A 21674-nucleotide genomic window follows, 5' to 3' on the forward strand; every position below is an offset into this window, starting at 1 on the left:
CCCACCCTGTGGTGCAACACATGTCAATTTCTCCAAAAATGTACTCAATGTGACCGTAATGTTGCAACCACACACAAGTTGACCTGCTGTGAGGAAAAAACAAGTTAGTACATTTCAAACATGAAAAAGGTCATTTTAAAATCAGCATGAAAAACAAAAATTCCAAAAGTATATAAAAAAAAGATGCTAACCGAAGAAAGAAAATGTATTGTGCTCCGCACCCTCCTCCCACCCTGTGGTGCAACACATGTCAATTTCTCCAAAATTGTACTCAATGGGACCGTAATGTTGCAACCACACACAAGTTGACCTGCTGTGAGGAAAAAACAAGTTAGAACATTTCAAACATGAAAAAGGTCATTTTAAAATCAACATGAAAAACCAAAATTCCAAAAGTATATAAAAAAAAAGATGCTATCGAAGAAAGAAAATGTATCGTGCTCCGCACCCTCCTCCCACCCTGTGGTGCAACACATGTCAATTTCTCCAAAAATGTTCTCAATGGGACCGTAATGTTGCAACCACACACAAGTTGACCTGCTGTGAGGAAAAAACAAGTTAGTACATTTCAAACATGAAAAAGGTCATTTTAAAATCAACATGAAAAACCAAAATTCCAAAAGTATATAAAAAAAAGATGCTAACCGAAGAAAGAAAATGTATCGTGCTCCGCACCCTCCTCCCACCCTGTGGTGCAACACATGTCAATTTCTCCAAAAATGTACTCAATGGGACCGTAATGTTGCAACCACACACAAGTTGACCTGCTGTGAGGAAAAAACAAGTTAGTACATTTCAAACATGAAAAAGGTCATTTTAAAATCAACATGAAAAACCAAAATTCCAAAAGTATATAAAAAAAAGATGCTAACCGAAAAAAGAAGATGTATCGTGCTCCGCACCCTCCTCCCACCCTGTGGTGCAACACATGTCAATTTCTCCAAAAATGTACTCAATGGGACCGTAATGTTGCAACCACACACAAGTTGACCTGCTGTGAGGAAAAAACAAGTTAGTACATGTCAAACATGAAAAAGGTCATTTTAAAATCAACATGAAAAACCAAAATTCCAAAAGTATATAAAAAAAAGATGCTAACCGAAGAAAGAAAATGTATTGTGCTCCGCACCCTCCTCCCACCCTGTGGTGCAACACATGTCAATTTCTCCAAAAATGTACTCAATGGGACCGTAATGTTGCAACCACACACAAGTTGACCTGCTGTGAGGAAAAAACAAGTTAGTACATTTCAAACATGAAAAAGGTCATTTTAAAATCAACATGAAAAACCAAAATTCCAAAAGTATATAAAAAAAAGATGCTAACCGAAGAAAGAAAATGTATTGTGCTCCGCACCCTCCTCCCACCCTGTGGTGCAACACATCTCAATTTCTCCAAAAATGTACTCAATGGGACCGTAATGTTGCAACCACACACAAGTTGACCTGCTGTGAGGAAAAAACAAGTTAGTACATTTCAAACATGAAAAAGGTCATTTTAAAATCAACATGAAAAACCAAAATTCCAAAAGTATATAAAAAAAAGATGCTAACCGAAGAAAGAAAATGTTTCGTGCTCCGCACCCTCCTCCCACCCTGTGGTGCAACACATGTCAATTTCTCCAAAAATGTACTCAATGGGACCGTAATGTTGCAACCACACACAAGTTGACCTGCTGTGAGGAAAAAACAAGTTAGTACATTTCAAACATGAAAAAGGTCATTTTAAAATCAACATGAAAAACCAAAATTCCAAAAGTATATAAAAAAAAGATGCTAACCGAAGAAAGAAAATGTATCGTGCTCTGCACCCTCCTCCCACCCTGTGGTGCAACACGTGTCAATTTCTCGAAAAATGTACTCAATGGGACCGTAATGTTGCAACCACACACAAGTTGACCTGCTGTGAGGAAAAAACAAGTTAGTACATTTCAAACATGAAAAAGGTCATTTTAAAATCAACATGAAAAACCAAAATTCCAAAAGTATATAAAAAAAAGATGCTAACCGAAGAAAGAAAATGTATCGTGCTCCGCACCCTCCTCCCACCCTGTGGTGCAACACATGTCAATTTCTCCAAAAATGTACTCAATGGGACCGTAATGTTGCAACCACACACAAGTTGACCTGCTGTGAGGAAAAAACAAGTTAGTACATTTCAAACATGAAAAAGGTCATTTTAAAATCAACATGAAAAACCAAAATTCCAAAAGTATATAAAAAAAAGATGCTAACCGAAGAAAGAAAACGTATCGTGCTCTGCACCCTCCTCCCACCCTGTGGTGCAACACATGTCAATTTCTCCAAAAATGTACTCAATGGGACCGTAATGTTGCAACCACACACAAGTTGACCTGCTGTGAGGAAAAAACAAGTTAGTACATTTCAAAGATGAAAAAGGTCATTTTAAAATCAACATGAAAAACCAAAATTCCAAAAGTATATAAAAAAAAGATGCTAACCGAAGAAAGAAAATGTATCGTGCTCCGCACCCTCCTCCCACCCTGTGGTGCAACACATGTCATTTTTTCCAAAAATGTACTCAATGGGACCGTAATGTTGCAACCACACACAAGTTGACCTGCTGTGAGGAAAAAACAAGTTAGTACATTTCAAACACGAAAAAGGTCATTTTAAAATCAACATGAAAAACCAAAATTCCAAAAGTATATAAAAAAAAGATGCTAACCGAAGAAAGAAAATGTATCGTGCTCCGCACCCTCCTCCCTCCCTGTGGTGCAACACATGTCAATTTCTCCAAAAATGTACTCAATGGGACCGTAATGTTGCAACCACACACAAGTTGACCTGCTGTGAGGAAAAAACAAGTTAGTACATTTCAAACATGAAAAAGGTCATTTTAAAATCAACATGAAAAACCAAAATTCCAAAAGTATATAAAAAAAAGATGCTAACCGAAGAAAGAAAATGTATCGTGCTCCGCACCCTCCTCCCACCCTGTGGTGCAACACATGTCAATTTCTCCAAAAATGTACTCAATGGGACCGTAATGTTGCAACCACACACAAGTTGACCTGCTGTGAGGAAAAAACAAGTTAGTACATTTCAAACATGAAAAAGGTCATTTTAAAATCAACATGAAAAACCAAAATTCCAAAAGTATATAAAAAAAAGATGCTAACCGAAGAAAGAAAATGTATCGTGCTCCGCACCCTCCTCCCACCCTGTGGTGCAACACATGTCAATTTCTCCAAAAATGTACTCAATGGGACCGTAATGTTGCAACCACACACAAGTTGACCTGCTGTGAGGAAAAAACAAGTTAGTACATTTCAAACATGAAAAAGGTCATTTTAAAATCAACATGAAAAACCAAAATTCCAAAAGTATATAAAAAAAAGATGCTAACCGAAGAAAGAAAATGTATCGTGCTCCGCACCCTCCTCCCACCCTGTGGTGCAACACATGTCAATTTCTCCAAAAATGTACTCAATGGGACCGTAATGTTGGAACCACACACAAGTTGACCTGCTGTGAGGAAAAAACAAGTTAGTACATTTCAAACATGAAAAAGGTCATTTACAATCAACATGAAAAACCAAAAGTCCAAAAGTATATAAAAAAAAAATGCTAACCGAAGAAAGAAAATGTATCGTGCTCCGCACCCTCCTCCCACCCTGTGGTGCAACACATGTCAATTTCTCCAAAAATGTACTCAAAGGGACCATAATGTTGCAACCACACACAAGTTGACCTGCTGTGAGGAAAAAACGAGTTAGTACATTTCAAACGTGAAAAAGGTCATTTCAAAATCAACATGAAAAACCAAAATTCCAAAAGTATATAAAAAAAAGATGCTAACCGAAGAAAGAAAATGTATCGTGCTCCGCACCCTCCTCCCACCCTGTGGTGCAACACATGTCAATTTCTCCAAAAATGTACTCAATGGGACCGTAATGTTGCAACCACACACAAGTTGACCTGCTGTGAGGAAAAAACAAGTTAGTACATTTCAAACATGAAAAAGGTCATTTTAAAATCAACATGAAAAACCAAAATTCCAAAAGTATATAAAAAAAAGATGCTAACCGAAGAAAGAAAATGTATCGTGCTCCGCACCCTCCTCCCACCCTGTGGTGCAACACATGTCAATTTCTCCAAAAATGTACTCAATGGGACCGTAATGTTGCAACCACACACAAGTTGACCTGCTGTGAGGAAAAAACAAGTTAGTACATTTCAAACATGAAAAACGTCATTTTAAAATCAACATGAAAAACCAAAATTCCAAAAGTATATAAAAAAAAGATGCTAACCGAAGAAAGAAAATGTATCGTGCTCCGCACCCTCCTCCCACCCTGTGGTGCAACACATGTCAATTTCTCCAAAAATGTACTCAATGGGACCGTAATGTTGCAACCACACACAAGTTGACCTGCTGTGAGGAAAAAACAAGTTAGTACATTTCAAACATGGAAAAGGTCATTTTAAAATCAACATGAAAAACCAAAATTCCAAAAGTATATAAAAAAAAGATGCTAACCGAAGAAAGAAAATGTATCGTGCTCCGCACCCTCCTCCCACCCTGTGGTGCAACACATGTCAATTTCTCCAAAAATGTACTCAATGGGACCGTAATGTTGCAACCACACACAAGTTGACCTGCTGTGAGGAAAAAACAAGTTAGTACATTTCAAACATGAAAAAGGTCATTTTAAAATCAACATGAAAAACCAAAATTCCAAAAGTATATAAAAAAAAGATGCTAACCGAAGAAAGAAAATGTATCGTGCTCTGCACCCTCCTCCCACCCTGTGGTGCAACACATGTCAATTTCTCCAAAAATGTACTCAATGGGACCGTAATGTTGGAACCACACACAAGTTGACCTGCTGTGAGGAAAAAACAAGTTAGTACATTTCAAACATGAAAAAGGTCATTTACAATCAACATGAAAAACCAAAATTCCAAAAGTATATAAAAAAAAAATGCTAACCGAAAAAAGAAAATGTATCGTGCTCCGCACCCTCCTCCCACCCTGTGGTGCAACACATGTCATTTTTTCCAAAAATGTACTCAATGGGACCGTAATGTTGCAACCACACACAAGTTGACCTGCTGTGAGGAAAAAACAAGTTAGTACATTTCAAACACGAAAAAGGTCATTTTAAAATCAACATGAAAAACCAAAATTCCAAAAGTATATAAAAAAAAGATGCTAACCGAAGAAAGAAAATGTATCGTGCTCCGCACCCTCCTCCCTCCCTGTGGTGCAACACATGTCAATTTCTCCAAAAATGTACTCAATGGGACCGTAATGTTGCAACCACACACAAGTTGACCTGCTGTGAGGAAAAAACAAGTTAGTACATTTCAAACATGAAAAAGGTCATTTTAAAATCAACATGAAAAACCAAAATTCCAAAAGTATATAAAAAAAAGATGCTAACCGAAGAAAGAAAATGTATCGTGCTCCGCACCCTCCTCCCACCCTGTGGTGCAACACATGTCAATTTCTCCAAAAATGTACTCAATGGGACCGTAATGTTGCAACCACACACAAGTTGACCTGCTGTGAGGAAAAAACAAGTTAGTACATTTCAAACATGAAAAAGGTCATTTTAAAATCAACATGAAAAACCAAAATTCCAAAAGTATATAAAAAAAAGATGCTAACCGAAGAAAGAAAACGTATCGTGCTCCGCACCCTCCTCCCACCTTGTGGTGCAACACATGTCAATTTCTCCAAAAATGTACTCAATGGGACCGTAATGTTGCAACCACACACAAGTTGACCTGCTGTGAGGAAAAAACAAGTTAGTACATTTCAAACATGAAAAAGGTCATTTTAAAATCAACATGAAAAACCAAAATTCCAAAAGTATATAAAAAAAAGATGCTAACCGAAGAAAGAAAATGTATCGTGCTCCGCACCCTCCTCCCACCCTGTGGTGCAACACATGTCAATTTCTCCAAAAATGTACTCAATGGGACCGTAATGTTGGAACCACACACAAGTTGACCTGCTGTGAGGAAAAAACAAGTTAGTACATTTCAAACATGAAAAAGGTCATTTACAATCAACATGAAAAACCAAAATTCCAAAAGTATATAAAAAAAAAATGCTAACCGAAGAAAGAAAATGTATCGTGCTCCGCACCCTCCTCCCACCCTGTGGTGCAACACATGTCAATTTCTCCAAAAATGTACTCAAAGGGACCATAATGTTGCAACCACACACAAGTTGACCTGCTGTGAGGAAAAAACGAGTTAGTACATTTCAAACGTGAAAAAGGTCATTTCAAAATCAACATGAAAAACCAAAATTCCAAAAGTATATAAAAAAAAGATGCTAACCGAAGAAAGAAAATGTATCGTGCTCCGCACCCTCCTCCCACCCTGTGGTGCAACACATGTCAATTTCTCCAAAAATGTACTCAATGGGACCGTAATGTTGCAACCACACACAAGTTGACCTGCTGTGAGGAAAAAACAAGTTAGTACATTTCAAACATGAAAAAGGTCATTTTAAAATCAACATGAAAAACCAAAATTCCAAAAGTATATAAAAAAAAGATGCTAACCGAAGAAAGAAAATGTATCGTGCTCCGCACCCTCCTCCCACCCTGTGGTGCAACACATGTCAATTTCTCCAAAAATGTACTCAATGGGACCGTAATGTTGCAACCACACACAAGTTGACCTGCTGTGAGGAAAAAACAAGTTAGTACATTTCAAACATGAAAAACGTCATTTTAAAATCAACATGAAAAACCAAAATTCCAAAAGTATATAAAAAAAAGATGCTAACCGAAGAAAGAAAATGTATCGTGCTCCGCACCCTCCTCCCACCCTGTGGTGCAACACATGTCAATTTCTCCAAAAATGTACTCAATGGGACCGTAATGTTGCAACCACACACAAGTTGACCTGCTGTGAGGAAAAAACAAGTTAGTACATTTCAAACATGGAAAAGGTCATTTTAAAATCAACATGAAAAACCAAAATTCCAAAAGTATATAAAAAAAAGATGCTAACCGAAGAAAGAAAATGTATCGTGCTCCGCACCCTCCTCCCACCCTGTGGTGCAACACATGTCAATTTCTCCAAAAATGTACTCAATGGGACCGTAATGTTGCAACCACACACAAGTTGACCTGCTGTGAGGAAAAAACAAGTTAGTACATTTCAAACATGAAAAAGGTCATTTTAAAATCAACATGAAAAACCAAAATTCCAAAAGTATATAAAAAAAAGATGCTAACCGAAGAAAGAAAATGTATCGTGCTCTGCACCCTCCTCCCACCCTGTGGTGCAACACATGTCAATTTCTCCAAAAATGTACTCAATGGGACCGTAATGTTGGAACCACACACAAGTTGACCTGCTGTGAGGAAAAAACAAGTTAGTACATTTCAAACATGAAAAAGGTCATTTACAATCAACATGAAAAACCAAAATTCCAAAAGTATATAAAAAAAAAATGCTAACCGAAAAAAGAAAATGTATCGTGCTCCGCACCCTCCTCCCACCCTGTGGTGCAACACATGTCAATTTATCCAAAAATGTACTCAATGGGACCATAATGTTGCAACCACACACAAGTTGACCTGCTGTGAGGAAAAAACGAGTTAGTACATTTCAAACGTGAAAAAGGTCATTTCAAAATCAACATGAAAAACCAAAATTCCAAAAGTATATAAAAAAAAGATGCTAACCGAAGAAAGAAAATGTATCGTGCTCCGCACCCTCCTCCCACCCTGTGGTGCAACACATGTCAATTTCTCCAAAAATGTACTCAATGGGACCATAATGTTGCAACCACACACAAGTTGACCTGCTGTGAGGAAAAAACAAGTTAGTACATTTCAAACATGAAAAAGGTCATTTACAATCAACATGAAAAACCAAAATTCCAAAAGTATATAAAAAAAAAATGCTAACCGAAGAAAGAAAATGTATCGTGCTCCGCACCCTCCTCCCACCCTGTGGTGCAACACATGTCAATTTCTCCAAAAATGTACTCAATGGGACCGTAATGTTGGAACCACACACAAGTTGACCTGCTGTGAGGAAAAAACGAGTTAGTACATTTCAAACGTGAAAAAGGTCATTTCAAAATCAACATGAAAAACCAAAATTCCAAAAGTATATAAAAAAAAGATGCTAACCGAAGAAAGAAAATGTATCGTTCTCCGCACCCTCCTCCCACCCTGTGGTGCAACACATGTCAATTTCTCCAAAAATGTACTCAAAGGGACCATAATGTTGCAACCACACACAAGTTGACCTGCTGTGAGGAAAAAACGAGTTAGTACATTTCAAACGTGAAAAAGGTCATTTCAAAATCAACATGAAAAACCAAAATTCCAAAAGTATATAAAAAAAAGATGCTAACCGAAGAAAGAAAATGTATCGTGCTCCGCACCCTCCTCCCACCCTGTCGTGCAACACATGTCAATTTCTCCAAAAATGTACTCAATGGGACCATAATGTTGCAACCACACACAAGTTGACCTGCTGTGAGGAAAAAACGAGTTAGTACATTTCAAACGTGAAAAAGGTCATTTCAAAATCAACATGAAAAACCAAAATTCCGAAAGTATATAAAAAAAAGATGCTAACCGAAGAAAGAAAATGTATCGTGCTCCGCACCCTCCTCCCACCCTGTGGTGCAACAGATGTCCCTTTCTCCAAAAATGTACTCAATGGGACCATAATGTTGCAACCACACACAAGTTGACCTGCTGTGAGGAAAAAACGAGTTAGAACATTTCAAACGTGAAAAAGGTCATTTCAAAATCAACATGAAAAACCAAAATTCCAAAAGTATATAAAAAAAAGATGCTAACCGAAGAAAGAAAATGTATCGTGCTCCGCACCCTCCTCCCACCCTGTGGTGCAACACATGTCAATTTCTCCAAAAATGTACTCAATGGGTCCGTAATGTTGGAACCACACACAAGTTGACCTGCTGTGAGGAAAAAACAAGTTAGTACATTTCAAACATGAAAAAGGTCATTTACAATCAACATGAAAAACCAAAATTCCAAAAGTATATAAAAAAAAAATGCTAACCGAAGAAAGAAAATGTATCGTGCTCCGCACCCTCCTCCCACCCTGTGGTGCAACACATGTCAATTTCTCCAAAAATGTACTCAATGGGACCATAATGTTGCAACCACACACAAGTTGACCTGCTGTGAGGAAAAAACAAGTTAGTACATTTCAAACGTGAAAAAGGTCATTTCAAAATCAACATGAAAAACCAAAATTCCAAAAGTATATAAAAAAAAGATGCTAACCGAAGAAAGAAAATGTATCGTGCTCCGCACCCTCCTCCCACCCTGTGGTGCAACACATGTCAATTTCTCCAAAAATGTACTCAAAGGGACCATAATGTTGCAACCACACACAAGTTGACCTGCTGTGAGGAAAAAACGAGTTAGTACATTTCAAACGTGAAAAAGGTCATTTCAAAATCAACATGAAAAACCAAAATTCCAAAAGTATATAAAAAAAAGATGCTAACCGAAGAAAGAAAATGTATCGTGCTCCGCACCCTCCTCCCACCCTGTCGTGCAACACATGTCAATTTCTCCAAAAATGTACTCAATGGGACCGTAATGTTGCAACCACACACAAGTTGACCTGCTGTGAGGAAAAGACGAGTTAGTACATTTCAAACGTGAAAAAGGTCATTTCAAAATCAACATGAAAAACCAAAATTCCAAAAGTATATAAAAAAAAGATGCTAACCGAAGAAAGAAAATGTATCGTGCTCCGCACCCTCCTCCCACCCTGTCGTGCAACACATGTCAATTTCTCCAAAAATGTACTCAATGGGACCGTAATGTTGCAACCACACACAAGTTGACCTGCTGTGAGGAAAAAACGAGTTAGTACATTTCAAACGTGAAAAAGGTCATTACAAAATCAACATGAAAAACCAAAATTCCAAAAGTATATAAAAAAAAGATGCTAACCGAAGAAAGAAAATGTATCGTGCTCCGCACCCTCCTCCCACCCTGTCGTGCAACACATGTCAATTTCTCCAAAAATGTACTCAATGGGACCATAATGTTGCAACCACACACAAGTTGACCTGCTGTGAGGAAAAAACGAGTTAGTACATTTCAAACGTGAAAAAGGACATTTCAAAATCAACATGAAAAACCAAAATTCCAAAAGTATATAAAAAAAAGATGCTAACCGAAGAAAGAAAATGTATCGTGCTCCGCACCCTCCTCCCACCCTGTGGTGCAACAGATGTCCCTTTCTCCAAAAATGTACTCAATGGGACCATAATGTTGCAACCACACACAAGTTGACCTGCTGTGAGGAAAAAACGAGTTAGTACATTTCAAACGTGAAAAAGGTCATTTCAAAATCAACATGAAAAACCAAAATTCCAAAAGTATATAAAAAAAAGATGCTAACCGAAGAAAGAAAATGTATCGTGCTCCGCACCCTCCTCCCACCCTGTGGTGCAACACATGTCAATTTCTCCAAAAATGTACTCAATGGGACCATAATGTTGCAACCACACACAAGTTGACCTGCTGTGAGAAAAAAACAAGTTAGTACATTTCAAATGTGAAAAAGGTCATTTCAAAATCAACATGAAAAACCAAAATTCCAAAAGTATATAAAAAAAGATGCTAACCGAAGAAAGAAAATGTATCGTGCTCCGCACCCTCCTCCCACCCTGTGGTGCAACACATGTCAATTTCTCCAAAAATGTACTCAAAGGGACCATAATGTTGCAACCACACACAAGTTGACCTGCTGTGAGGAAAAAACGAGTTAGTACATTTCAAACGTGAAAAAGGTCATTTCAAAATCAACATGAAAAACCAAAATTCCAAAAGTATATAAAAAAAAGATGCTAACCGAAGAAAGAAAATGTATCGTGCTCCGCACCCTCCTCCCACCCTGTCGTGCAACACATGTCAATTTCTCCAAAAATGTACTCAATGGGACCATAATGTTGCAACCACACACAAGTTGACCTGCTGTGAGGAAAAAACGAGTTAGTACATTTCAAACGTGAAAAAGGTCATTTCAAAATCAACATGAAAAACCAAAATTCCGAAAGTATATAAAAAAAAGATGCTAACCGAAGAAAGAAAATGTATCGTGCTCCGCACCCTCCTCCCACCCTGTGGTGCAACAGATGTCCCTTTCTCCAAAAATGTACTCAATGGGACCATAATGTTGCAACCACACACAAGTTGACCTGCTGTGAGGAAAAAACGAGTTAGAACATTTCAAACGTGAAAAAGGTCATTTCAAAATCAACATGAAAAACCAAAATTCCAAAAGTATATAAAAAAAAGATGCTAACCGAAGAAAGAAAATGTATCGTGCTCCGCACCCTCCTCCCACCCTGTGGTGCAACACATGTCAATTTCTCCAAAAATGTACTCAATGGGTCCGTAATGTTGGAACCACACACAAGTTGACCTGCTGTGAGGAAAAAACAAGTTAGTACATTTCAAACATGAAAAAGGTCATTTACAATCAACATGAAAAACCAAAATTCCAAAAGTATATAAAAAAAAAATGCTAACCGAAGAAAGAAAATGTATCGTGCTCCGCACCCTCCTCCCACCCTGTGGTGCAACACATGTCAATTTCTCCAAAAATGTACTCAATGGGACCATAATGTTGCAACCACACACAAGTTGACCTGCTGTGAGGAAAAAACAAGTTAGTACATTTCAAACGTGAAAAAGGTCATTTCAAAATCAACATGAAAAACCAAAATTCCAAAAGTATATAAAAAAAAGATGCTAACCGAAGAAAGAAAATGTATCGTGCTCCGCACCCTCCTCCCACCCTGTGGTGCAACACATGTCAATTTCTCCAAAAATGTACTCAAAGGGACCATAATGTTGCAACCACACACAAGTTGACCTGCTGTGAGGAAAAAACGAGTTAGTACATTTCAAACGTGAAAAAGGTCATTTCAAAATCAACATGAAAAACCAAAATTCCAAAAGTATATAAAAAAAAGATGCTAACCGAAGAAAGAAAATGTATCGTGCTCCGCACCCTCCTCCCACCCTGTCGTGCAACACATGTCAATTTCTCCAAAAATGTACTCAATGGGACCGTAATGTTGCAACCACACACAAGTTGACCTGCTGTGAGGAAAAGACGAGTTAGTACATTTCAAACGTGAAAAAGGTCATTTCAAAATCAACATGAAAAACCAAAATTCCAAAAGTATATAAAAAAAAGATGCTAACCGAAGAAAGAAAATGTATCGTGCTCCGCACCCTCCTCCCACCCTGTCGTGCAACACATGTCAATTTCTCCAAAAATGTACTCAATGGGACCGTAATGTTGCAACCACACACAAGTTGACCTGCTGTGAGGAAAAAACGAGTTAGTACATTTCAAACGTGAAAAAGGTCATTACAAAATCAACATGAAAAACCAAAATTCCAAAAGTATATAAAAAAAAGATGCTAACCGAAGAAAGAAAATGTATCGTGCTCCGCACCCTCCTCCCACCCTGTCGTGCAACACATGTCAATTTCTCCAAAAATGTACTCAATGGGACCATAATGTTGCAACCACACACAAGTTGACCTGCTGTGAGGAAAAAACGAGTTAGTACATTTCAAACGTGAAAAAGGACATTTCAAAATCAACATGAAAAACCAAAATTCCAAAAGTATATAAAAAAAAGATGCTAACCGAAGAAAGAAAATGTATCGTGCTCCGCACCCTCCTCCCACCCTGTGGTGCAACAGATGTCCCTTTCTCCAAAAATGTACTCAATGGGACCATAATGTTGCAACCACACACAAGTTGACCTGCTGTGAGGAAAAAACGAGTTAGTACATTTCAAACGTGAAAAAGGTCATTTCAAAATCAACATGAAAAACCAAAATTCCAAAAGTATATAAAAAAAAGATGCTAACCGAAGAAAGAAAATGTATCGTGCTCCGCACCCTCCTCCCACCCTGTGGTGCAACACATGTCAATTTCTCCAAAAATGTACTCAATGGGACCATAATGTTGCAACCACACACAAGTTGACCTGCTGTGAGAAAAAAACAAGTTAGTACATTTCAAATGTGAAAAAGGTCATTTCAAAATCAACATGAAAAACCAAAATTCCAAAAGTATATAAAAAAAGATGCTAACCGAAGAAAGAAAATGTATCGTGCTCCGCACCCTCCTCCCACCCTGTGGTGCAACACATGTCAATTTCTCCAAAAATGTACTCAAAGGGACCATAATGTTGCAACCACACACAAGTTGACCTGCTGTGAGGAAAAAACGAGTTAGTACATTTCAAACGTGAAAAAGGTCATTTCAAAATCAACATGAAAAACCAAAATTCCAAAAGTATATAAAAAAAAGATGCTAACCGAAGAAAGAAAATGTATCGTGCTCCGCACCCTCCTCCCACCCTGTCGTGCAACACATGTCAATTTCTCCAAAAATGTACTCAATGGGACCGTAATGTTGCAACCACACACAAGTTGACCTGCTGTGAGGAAAAAACGAGTTAGTACATTTCAAACGTGAAAAAGGTCATTTCAAAATCAACATGAAAAACCAAAATTCCAAAAGTATATAAAAAAAAGATGCTAACCGAAGAAAGAAAATGTATCGTGCTCCGCACCCTCCTCCCACCCTGTCGTGCAACACATGTCAATTTCTCCAAAAATGTACTCAATGGGACCGTAATGTTGCAACCACACACAAGTTGACCTGCTGTGAGGAAAAAACGAGTTAGTACATTTCAAACGTGAAAAAGGTCATTTCAAAATCAACATGAAAAACCAAAATTCCAAAAGTATATAAAAAAAAGATGCTAACCGAAGAAAGAAAATGTATCGTGCTCCGCACCCTCCTCCCACCCTGTCGTGCAATACATGTCAATTTCTCCAAAAATGTACTCAATGGGACCATAATGTTGCAACCACACACAAGTTGACCTGCTGTGAGGAAAAAACGAGTTAGTACATTTCAAACGTGAAAAAGGTCATTTCAAAATCAACATGAAAAACCAAAATTCCAAAAGTATATAAAAAAAAGATGCTAACCGAAGAAAGAAAATGTATCGTGCTCCGCACCCTCCTCCCACCCTGTGGTGCAACAGATGTCCCTTTCTCCAAAAATGTACTCAATGGGACCATAATGTTGCAACCACACACAAGTTGACCTGCTGTGAGGAAAAAACGAGTTAGTACATTTCAAACGTGAAAAAGGTCATTTCAAAATCAACATGAAAAACCAAAATTCCAAAAGTATATAAAAAAAAGATGCTAACCGAAGAAAGAAAATGTATCGTGCTCCGCACCCTCGTCCCACCCTGTCGTGCAACACATGTCAATTTCTCCAAAAATGTACTCAATGGGACCATAATGTTGCAACCACACACAAGTTGACCTGCTGTGAGGAAAAAACGAGTTAGTACATTTCAAACGTGAAAAAGGTCATTTCAAAATCAACATGAAAAACCAAAATTCCAAAAGTATATAAAAAAAAGATGCTAACCGAAGAAAGAAAATGTATCGTGCTCCGCACCCTCCTCCCACCCTGTCGTGCAACACATGTCAATTTCTCCAAAAATGTACTCAATGGGACCGTAATGTTGCAACCACACACAAGTTGACCTGCTGTGAGGAAAAAACGAGTTAGTACATTTCAAACGTGAAAAAGGTCATTTCAAAATCAACATGAAAAACCAAAATTCCAAAAGTATATAAAAAAAAGATGCTAACCGAAGAAAGAAAATGTATCGTGCTCCGCACCCTCCTCCCACCCTGTCGTGCAACACATGTCAATTTCTCCAAAAATGTACTCAATGGGACCGTAATGTTGCAACCACACACAAGTTGACCTGCTGTGAGGAAAAAACGAGTTAGTACATTTCAAACGTGAAAAAGGTCATTTCAAAATCAACATGAAAAACCAAAATTCCAAAAGTATATAAAAAAAAGATGCTAACCGAAGAAAGAAAATGTATCGTGCTCCGCACCCTCCTCCCACCCTGTCGTGCAATACATGTCAATTTCTCCAAAAATGTACTCAATGGGACCATAATGTTGCAACCACACACAAGTTGACCTGCTGTGAGGAAAAAACGAGTTAGTACATTTCAAACGTGAAAAAGGTCATTTCAAAATCAACATGAAAAACCAAAATTCCAAAAGTATATAAAAAAAAGATGCTAACCGAAGAAAGAAAATGTATCGTGCTCCGCACCCTCCTCCCACCCTGTGGTGCAACAGATGTCCCTTTCTCCAAAAATGTACTCAATGGGACCATAATGTTGCAACCACACACAAGTTGACCTGCTGTGAGGAAAAAACGAGTTAGTACATTTCAAACGTGAAAAAGGTCATTTCAAAATCAACATGAAAAACCAAAATTCCAAAAGTATATAAAAAAAAGATGCTAACCGAAGAAAGAAAATGTATCGTGCTCCGCACCCTCGTCCCACCCTGTCGTGCAACACATGTCAATTTCTCCAAAAATGTACTCAATGGGACCATAATGTTGCAACCACACACAAGTTGACCTGCTGTGAGGAAAAAACGAGTTAGTACATTTCAAACGTGAAAAAGGTCATTTCAAAATCAACATGAAAAACCAAAATTCCAAAAGTATATAAAAAAAAGATGCTAACCGAAGAAAGAAAATGTATCGTGCTCCGCACCCTCCTCCCACCCTGTGGTGCAACAGATGTCCCTTTCTCCAAAAATGTACTCAATGGGACCATAATGTTGCAACCACACACAAGTTGACCTGCTGTGAGGAAAAAACGAGTTAGTACATTTCAAACGTGAAAAAGGTCATTTCAAAATCAACATGAAAAACCAAAATTCCAAAAGTATATAAAAAAAAGACGCTAACCGAAGAAAGAAAATGTATCGTGCTCCGCACCCTCCTCCCACCCTGTGGTGCAACAGATGTCCCTTTCTCCAAAAATGTACTCAATGGGACCATAATGTTGCAACCACACACAAGTTGACCTGCTGTGAGGAAAAAACGAGTTAGTACATTTCAAACATGAAAAAGGTCATTTCAAAATCAACATGAAAAACCAAAATTCCAAAAGTATATAAAAAAAAGATGCTAACCGAAGAAAGAAAATGTATCGTGCTCCGCACCCTCCTATCGCCCTGTGGTGCAACAGATGTCCCTTTCTCCAAAAATGTACTCAATGGGACCGTAATGTTGCAACCACACACAAGTTGACCTGCTGTGAGGAAAAAACATGTTAGTACATTTCAAACATGAAAAAGGTCATTTTAAAATCAACATGAAAAATCAAAATTCCAAAAGTATATAAAAAAAAGATGCTAACCGAAGAAAGAAAATGTATCGTGCTCCGCACCCTCCTCCCACCCTGTGGTGCAACAGATGTCCCTTTCTCCAAAAATGTACTCAATTGGACCATAATGTTGCAACCACACACAAGTTGACCTGCTGTGAGGAAAAAACGAGTTAGTACATTTCAAACATGAAAAAGGTCATTTTAAAATCAACATGAAAAACCCAAATTCCAAAAGTATATAAAAAAAAGATCCTAACTGAAGAAAGAAAATGTATCGTGCTCCGCACCCTCCTCCCACCCTGTGGTGCAACAGATGTCCCTTTCTCCAAATATGTACTCAATGGGACCGTAATGTTGCAACCACACACAAGTTGACCTGCTGAGAGGAAAAAACAAGTTAGTACATTTCAAACATGAAAAAGGTCATTTAAAAATCAACATGAAAAACCAAAATTCCTAAAGTATATAAAAAAAAGATGCTAACCGATGAAAGAAAATGTATCATGCTCCGCACCCTCCTCCCACCCTGTGGTGCAACACATGTCAATTTCTCCAAAAATGTACACAATGGGACCATAATGTTGCAACCACACACAAGTTGACCTGCTGTGAGGAAAAAACAAGTTAGTACATTTCAAACATGAAAAAGGTCATTTTAAAATCAACATGAGAAACCAAAATTCCAAAAGTATATAAAAAAAAGGTGCTAACCGAAGAAAGAAAACGTATCGTGCTCCGCACCCTCCTTCCACCCTGTGGTGCAACAGATGTCCCTTTCTCCAAATATGTACTCAATGGGACCGTAATGTTGCAACCACACACAAGTTGACCTGCTGTGAGGAAAAAAGGAGTTAGTACATTTCAAACATGAAAAGGGTCATTTTAAAATCAACATGAAAAACCAAAATTCCAAAAGTACATAAAAAAAACATGCTAATCGAAGAAAGAAAATGTATCGTGCTCCGCATCCTCCTCCCACCCTGTGGTGCAACAGATGTCACTTTCTCCAAAAATGTACTCAATGGGACCGTAATGTTGCAACCACACACAAGTTGACCTGCTGTGAGGAAAAAAGGAGTTAGTACATTTCAAACATGAAAAGGGTCATTTTAAAATCAACATGAAAAACCAAAATTCCAAAAGTATATAAAAAAAAGATGCTAACTGAAGAAAGAATTTGTATCGTGCTCCGCACCCTCCTCCCACCCTGTGGTGCAACACATGTCAATTTCTCCAAATATGTACTCAATGGGACCGTAATGTTGCAACCACACACAAGTTGACCTGCTGTGAGGAAAAAACGAGTTAGTACATTTCAAACATGAAAAAGGACATTTTAAAATCAACATGAAAAACCAAAATTCCAAAAGTATATAAAAAAAACAAGCTAACCGAAGAAAGAAAATGTATCGTTCTCCGCACCCTCCTCCCGCCCTGTGGTGCAACAGATGTCCCTTTCTCCAAAAATGTACTCAATGGGACCATAATGTTGCAACCACACACAAGTTGACCTGCTGTGAGGAAAAAACGAGTTAGTACATTTCAAACATGAAAAAGGTCATTTTAAAATCAACATGAAAAACCAAAATTCCAAAAGTATATAAAAAAAAGATGCTAACCGAATAAAGAAAATGTATCGTGCTCCGCACCCTCCTCCCACCCTGTGGTGCAACAGATGTCACTTTCTTCAAAAATGTACTCAATGGGACCGTAATGTTGCAACCACACACAAGTTGACCTGTTGTGAGGAAAAAAGGAGTTAGTACATTTCAAACATGAAAAGGGTCATTTTAAAATCAACATGAAAAACCAGAATTCGAAAAGTATATAAAAAAAAGATGCTAACTGAAGAAAGAAAATGTATCGTGCTCCGCACCCTCCTCCCACACTGTGGTGCAACAGATGTCCCTTTCTCCAAAAATGTACTCAATGGGACCTTAATGTTGCAACCACACACAAGTTGACGTGCTGTGAGGAAAAAACGAGTTAGTACATTTCAAACATGAAAAAGGTCATTTTAAAATCAACATGAAAAACCAAAATTCCAAAAGTATATATAAAAAAGATGCTAATCGAAGAAAGGAAATGTATCGTGCTCCGCACCCTCCTCCCACCCTGTGGTGCAACAGATGTCCCTTTCTCCAAAAATGTACTCAATGGGACCGTAATGTTGCAACCACACACAAGTTGACCTGCTGTGAGGAAAAAAGGAGTTAGTACATTTCAAACATGAAAAGGGTCATTTTAAAATCAACATGAAAAACCAAAATTCCAAAAGTATATAAAAAAAAGATGCTAACTGAAGAAAGAAAATGTATCGTGCTCCGCACCCTCCTCCCACCCTGTGGTGCAACAGATGTCCCTTTCTCCAAAAATGTACTCAATGGGACCGTAATGTTGCAACCACACACAAGTTGACCTGCTGTGAGGAAAAAACGAGTTAGTACATTTCAAACATGAAAAAGGTCATTTTAAAATCAACATGAAAAACCAAAATTCCAAAAGTATGAAACACAAAAAGATCATAACCGAAGAAAGGAAATGTATCGTGCTCCGCACCCTCCTCCCACCCTGTGGTGCAACAGATGTCCCTTTCTCCAAAAATGTACTCAATGGGACCGTAATGTTGCAACCACACACAAGTTGACCTGCTGTGAGCAAAAAAGGAGTTAGTACATTTCAAACATGAAAAGGGTCATTTTAAAATCAACATGAAAAACCAAAATTCCAAAAGGATATAAAAAAAAGATGCTAACTGAAGAAAGAAAATGTATCGTGCTCCGCACCCTCCTCCCACCCTGTGGTGCAACAGATGTCCCTTTCTCCAAAAATGTACTCAATGGGACCGTAATGTTGCAACCACACACAAGTTGACCTGCTGTGAGCAAAAAACGAGTTAGTACATTTCAAACATGAAAAAGGTCATTCTAAATTCAACATGAAAAACCAAAATTCCAAAAGTATGAATCACAAAAAGATCATAACCGAAGAAAGGAAATGTATCGTGCTCCGGACCCTACTCCCACCCTGTGGTGCAACAGATGTCCCTTTCTCCAAAAATGTACTCAATGGGACCGTAATGTTGCAACCACACACAAGTTGACCTGCTGTGAGGAAAAAACGAGTTAGTACATTTCAAACATGAAAAAGGTCATTTTAAAATCAACATGAAAAACCAAAATTCGAAAAGTATGAAACACAAAAAGATCATAACCGAAGAAAGGAAATGTATCGTGCTCTGCACCCTCCTCCCACCCTGTGGTGCAACAGATGTCCCTTTCTCCAAAAATGTACTCAATGGGACCGTAATGTTGCAACCACACACAAGTTGACCTGCTGTGAGGAAAAAACGAGTTAGTACATTTCAAACATGAAAAAGGTCATTTTAAAATCAACATGAAAAACCAAAATTCCAAAAGTATATAAAAAAAAAATGCTAATCGAAGAAAGAAAATGTATCGTGCTCCGCACCCTCCTCCCACCCTGTGGTGCAACAGATGTCCCTTTCTCCAAAAATGTACTCAATGGGACCATAATGTTGCAACCTCACACAAGTTGACCTGCTGTGAGGAAAAAACGAGTTAGTACATTTCAAACATGAAAAAGGTCATTTTAAAATCAACATGAAAAACCAAAATTCCAAAAGTATATAAAAAAAAGATGCTAATCGAAGAAAGAAAATGTATCGTGCTCCGCACCCTCCTCCCACCCTGTGGTGCAACAGATGTCCCTTTCTCCAAAAATGTACTCAATGGGACCATAGTGTTGCAACCACACACAAGTTGACCTGCTGTGAGGAAAAAACGAGTTAGTACATTTCAAACATAAAAAAGGTCATTTTAAAATCAACATGAAAAACCAAAATTCCAAAAGTATATAAAAAAAAGATGCTAATCGAAGAAAGAAAATGTATCGTGCTCCGCACCCTCCTCCCACCCTGTGGTGGAACAGATGTCCCTTTCTCCAAAAATGTACTCACTGGGACCATAATGTTGCAACCACACACAAGTTGACCTGCTGTGAGGAAAATGCGAGTTAGTACATTTCAAACATGAAAAAGGTCATTTTAAAATCAACATGAAAAACCAAAATTCCAAAAGTATATAAAAAAAAGATGCTAATCGAAGAAAGAAAATGTATCGTGCTCCGCACCCTCCTCCCACCCTGTAGTGCAACAGATGTCCCTTTCTCCAAAAATGTACTCAATGGGACCATAATGTTGCAACCACAAACAAGTTGACCTGCTGTGAGGAAAAAACGAGTTAGTACATTTCAAACATGAAAAAGGTCATTTTAAAATCAACATGAAAAACCAAAATTCCAAAAGTATATAAAAAAAAGATGCTAATCGAAGAAAGAAAATGTATCGTGCTCCGCACCCTCCTCCCACCCTGTGGTGCAACAGATGTCCCTTTCTCCAAAAATGTACTCAATGGGACCGTAATGTTGCAACCACACACAAGTTGACCTGCTGTGAGGAAAAAACGAGTTAGTACATTTCAAACATGAAAAAGGTCATTTTAAAATCAACATGAAAAACCAAAATTCCAAAAGTATATAAAAAAAAGATGCTAACCAAAGAAAGAAAATGTATCGTGCTCCGCACCCTCCTCCCGCCCTGTGGTGCAACAGATGTCCCTTTCTCCAAAAATGTACTCAATGGGACCGTAATATTGCAACCACACACAAGTTGACCTGCTGTGAGGAAAAAACGAGTTAGTACATTTCAAACATGAAAAAGGTCATTTTAAAATCAACATGAAAAACCAAAATTCCAAGAGTATATAAAAAAAAGATGCTAACCGAAGAAAGAAAATGTATCGTGCTCCGCACCCTCCTCCCACACTGTGGTGCAACAGATGTCCCTTTCTCCAAAAATGTACTCAATGGGACCATAATGTTGCAACCACACACAAGTTGACCTGCTGTGAGGAAAAAACGAGTTAGCACATTTCAAACATGAAAAAGGTCATTTTAAAATCAGCATGAAAAACCAAAATTCCAAAAGTATATAAAAAAAAGATGCTAATCGGAGAAAGGAAATGTATCGTGCTCCGCACCCTCCTCCCACCCTGTGGTGCAACAGATGTCCCTTTCTCCAAAAATGTACTCAATGGGACCGTAATGTTGCAACCACACACAAGTTGACCTGCTGTGAGGAAAAAACGAGTTAGTACATTTCAAACATGAAAAAGGTCATTTTAAAATCAACATGAAAAACCAGAATTCGAAAAGTATATAAAAAAAAGATGCTAATCGAAGACAGAAAATGTATCGTGCTCTGCACCCTCCTCCCACCCTGTGGTGCAACACATGTCCCTTTCTCCAAAAATGTACTCAATGGGACCATAATGTTGCAACCACACACAAGTTGACCTGCTGTGAGGAAAAAACGAGTTAGTACA

Source organism: Schistocerca americana, chromosome 11 (assembly GCF_021461395.2).
Source record: "Schistocerca americana isolate TAMUIC-IGC-003095 chromosome 11, iqSchAmer2.1, whole genome shotgun sequence".
Classification (NCBI taxonomy): domain Eukaryota; kingdom Metazoa; phylum Arthropoda; class Insecta; order Orthoptera; family Acrididae; genus Schistocerca; species Schistocerca americana.